The sequence below is a fragment of the Rhinatrema bivittatum genome, chromosome 2 (genome assembly GCF_901001135.1).
Source record: "Rhinatrema bivittatum chromosome 2, aRhiBiv1.1, whole genome shotgun sequence".
Classification (NCBI taxonomy): Eukaryota; Metazoa; Chordata; class Amphibia; order Gymnophiona; family Rhinatrematidae; genus Rhinatrema; species Rhinatrema bivittatum.
The window spans coordinates 576,162,753-576,166,653 of record NC_042616.1 but is presented as its reverse complement, the minus strand read 5'-3'; positions in this window follow the sequence as shown (position 1 = coordinate 576,166,653).

Genomic DNA, 3,901 nt, shown 5'->3' with positions numbered 1-3,901 from the left:
TGGGCCGAGCTGCTGGAGACTGGGAAAGGTGGACAATGTCTCTAGTGAATAGCAGGCTGGGAGGCAAATGTTCAGGCAGGACGTAGATGCTCTTCACCCTGGAAGCTGGTGCTCCCCCCGGGAGGAGCCCGTAGGAGCCCAACCGCTGGGACTTAGGTGGCTTCACCCTTGGAAACCAAAGCCCCCCCAGGAGGAGCCTGTAGGGACCCGGCCGCTGGGACTTAGGCGGGTTGTGGATCAGGACGGGTAACTGGAACCAGACTAAGACAATAGCAATACTGTAAATGGGTTCGGATTCTGGAACCAGGCAGGAACTGTAGCAGGATTCGGGTACTGGAACCAGGCAAGAACTGGAGCAGGCTTCAGGTACTGGAACCAGGCAGGAACAGTAGAAGGCAGGTTGGGACTGTAGCAGGCAGGAACCAGGCAGGTACTGTAGCAGGAACGTAGCGACGAAGTGAAGCGAGGCACTCCGGGGCACAGTGCAACAGGAAACCGGGAAGCTAACCTGTTGCAAGGCAAAGACTGGATGGCCGCGGCCGGCTTATCAAGGCCACGGCGTCTGACGTCAGAAGTTGGGCGGAGTCACCACTGGCGGGAAACGGCCTAGAAAAGCGCCCAAGTGGCATGCGCACGTGCGCCTAAGGGCCGGGTGTCCATAGGAGGGCTTGCAGTGGCACAGAACCAGCGGGGACGCCGCCAACCAGGCCTTTGGAAGAGGGAGCGGGTCCGAGAACCCGGAGGTAAGGGCCTGGCCATGGTGCTCGCGGCCAGAACTGCAACAGGGGTTGTCAGAAATCCAGGGCTGACCCAAAACCTTCCCTTGGAATTAAGTAATTTGGCACCTCTGTTCTTGTCTGACAGGGTTGACAGTATTCCACTGAGCTGTAAAGGTGATGTGCTCAAGCTCTGTGGTAACACTTCTTGGCGGAAGAACATAGTTGAGGGATTTAATCTAGAAGAAGACTTCCCCTTCAGTCCTCTGCCTTTGAGGGAACTGGTATTCCACTGAGCTGTAAAGGTGATGTGCTCAAGCTCTGTGGTAACACTTCTTGGCGGAAGAACATAGTTGAGGGATTTAATCTAGAAGAAGACTTCCCCTTCAGTCCTCTGCCTTTGAGGGAACTGGTATCATCTAGATATGCATCTGTGGAGAAGGAGTGGTTAAATGAGGGGAAATGAGGATGGGAGAGGTACGCAAATCAGTATTGCATGCCTGAATATTTCTAATTCATTTTGCTGACTAGAGGCATATAGGTGTAACTAATGAATTATCCAAGATATAATATATAATGCTTGTTCTAATTTGTAAGTCTCCAGTGCTCCTTTGATTTTGCTGCTGTCAGAGAAGACGATATGGAAAATGTACAGAGACTTCCAGTTTTTCTTTCATTGTTGTTCTTGATATTTTATTCCACAGAACAGCTATATCTGATGAAAACGGAATGGAATTTTGTACATAGATATGGAGCTATAATTTAAAAGAAAGATCATAAAATTTCTGCAGCCAAAGTTTCAATTTGTTTGAGTTTTGCTCAGAATGGTTTCCTCTTTTTTTATTTTCAACAAGTTTATTTGGGGACTTAATTGTGAAAAGTACAGATGGAAACCCACTGCTTACAATATGTTAATTTTGTTTTCATGTGGCCATGCTGTGAAATAAATAAATAAATAAATAAATAAATCTTATTAAAAGCTCATTTGCATTTTTCTATTGAAAACCAAAACTAGTTTAGTAAGAAATTTCCAAAATAGAATGGGCCACAGTCAAACTAAAATATTTTAAATAGTAAAAAAGAGTTACTTACGGGCCGATACAGTAAGGAGCGGTAGGAAGAGCTGCGTTCTCCCGCGTTTGCCGCACGCACAGTCCTGCTCACCTACCGCTCGATACTGTATTTAAATAGCTTGCAAATGCAAGCCGCATCCAAGAAGCGTCTGTGACGCGTTAGGCCCGCGCAACCCATTTTACTGTATAGGTGCTTAATACAGCGCCTATACAGTATCCTGGGTGCGCTGGTACCTGTCATTTCAAATGACAGGTACCAGCATCATTTCAAATGACATTTGAAATGGCAGGCACCAGGAAGTGGATCCCAACTTTAACCCATGAAAACCTAAAAACCTAAAATCCCCTCCTCCCGAAGCGGCTCGACATGTGCCAACTTGCCTTTTGTTGCTTTTCAGCCCTTTCAACTTTCTCTGCCGTCCTCCGGAGGGGGCAGCTGGCGGCGAAAGCGGCTCGCAGCGGTCGCCCCCGCGCAGGTCCCGGTTCTCCTGGCTCAGCCCTCATCTGCTTAAGGAAGATTGTGAAGTCAGGTAAGAGCCCACTGTTTTGTGCCCTCTCCAGTCACGGCGCGAGCGGAGCAAAGCGAAGCGTACTTTCATTGGCTTGAGCGCCCGTCAATTTGGGCGCTCAAGTCAATGAAAGCACATGGATGGGCATGCATGACGCCCAAATTGACGGGCGCTCAAGCCAATGAAAGTACGCTTCGCTTTGCTCCGCTCGCGCCATGACTGGAGAGGGCACAGAACAGTGGGCTCTTACCTGACTTCACAATCTTCCTTAAGCAGTTGAGGGCTGAGCCAGGAGAACCGGGACCTGCGTGGGGGGGGGGACGGGACCGCTGCGAGCCGCTTTTGCTGCCGGCTGCCCCCTCCGGAGGACAGCAGAGAAGGGAAGGGGCTGAAAGCAACTAAAAGTAAGTTGGTAACATGTCGAGTCGCTTCGGGAGGAGGGGTTTTTAGGTTTCCTTTTGCCTCTAACACAGGGGTAAGGGTAGGCGGTAAATTAGCAGGTTAAACGCGCGGCAAAACTGCAGGTTAAAAAGGCGATAATCGGGGCGTGCGTTACTGTATGGGAGGGAATAGCTAATTAGATCGTTTACATCTGATATACATGCCGTGGGCGGAAGGGGTTACCCGGTGATTTAAAGAGGCGATAAGGATGGGTTAAAGGGGATAGTGTATCACGGGTTGGACTTACGCGGCCGAAAAGTGAGTAGAAAGCGGGTTAGAAGCAGGGTAACCGCGGCCGCGCTTTACTGTATTGACCTGTTAGGGAAGTGCTGCCATTTTAAAATGATAATGAAAACATCAACAATATTAGTTATATCATCATTTAATGACATTTTCAATCCAAAATGACATAAAAAATTAACATAATATTGTTTGTCATTTATGTGACTTTTGTATGCACTAAGGCATTTCAGCACGCACTATTCATATAATGAAGGAAAAGTACATACATGGTAGAAATTTATGCAAGTTGTAAAAACTGTATGCATGTTGTATAAATATAGCACATGTTAAAAGAAAATAAACCACACACAGTAAATGCTTAATTATCCAGCATGCAAGGGGAATAGACCATGCCAATTAATTGACTATGCTGGTTTCTGACAGTTTTTTATTCACTTACTTTTCATGAAAGAAAAACTAAGTCCACATTTTTTTTTACAACCTTATACAGTATTTATTTAAATCCAACAATTAATGGTATAGAAACACAGATCACTCAGTGGTGGTCACTACCAGATGCTGCTTATTCCTACTCCCTACTCCCCACATATGCCATTCCCCCCTCCCCTCAAATATTTACACCCTGCCTCCCACACAACCCCACTTTCCCCACATACTGATTATATCCTGTCTCCCCACCAACTTACTTTCACTCTCCCATGCCCCCATATAATCACACCCTGCTCCCATTCTATTTACACCTTACCCCACTCCCTCTTCATACCCTGCCCCCTCAAATTACATATCTTTATACCCTCTTCATGCTGCTCACTCCCTATTGCCTACACATCCTACCCCTAATCCCCTCACATATAATGCATACATCATTGTGTGACCCAACTTTGCATGTCACTAACATTTTCCCCAATTTTCCATCATG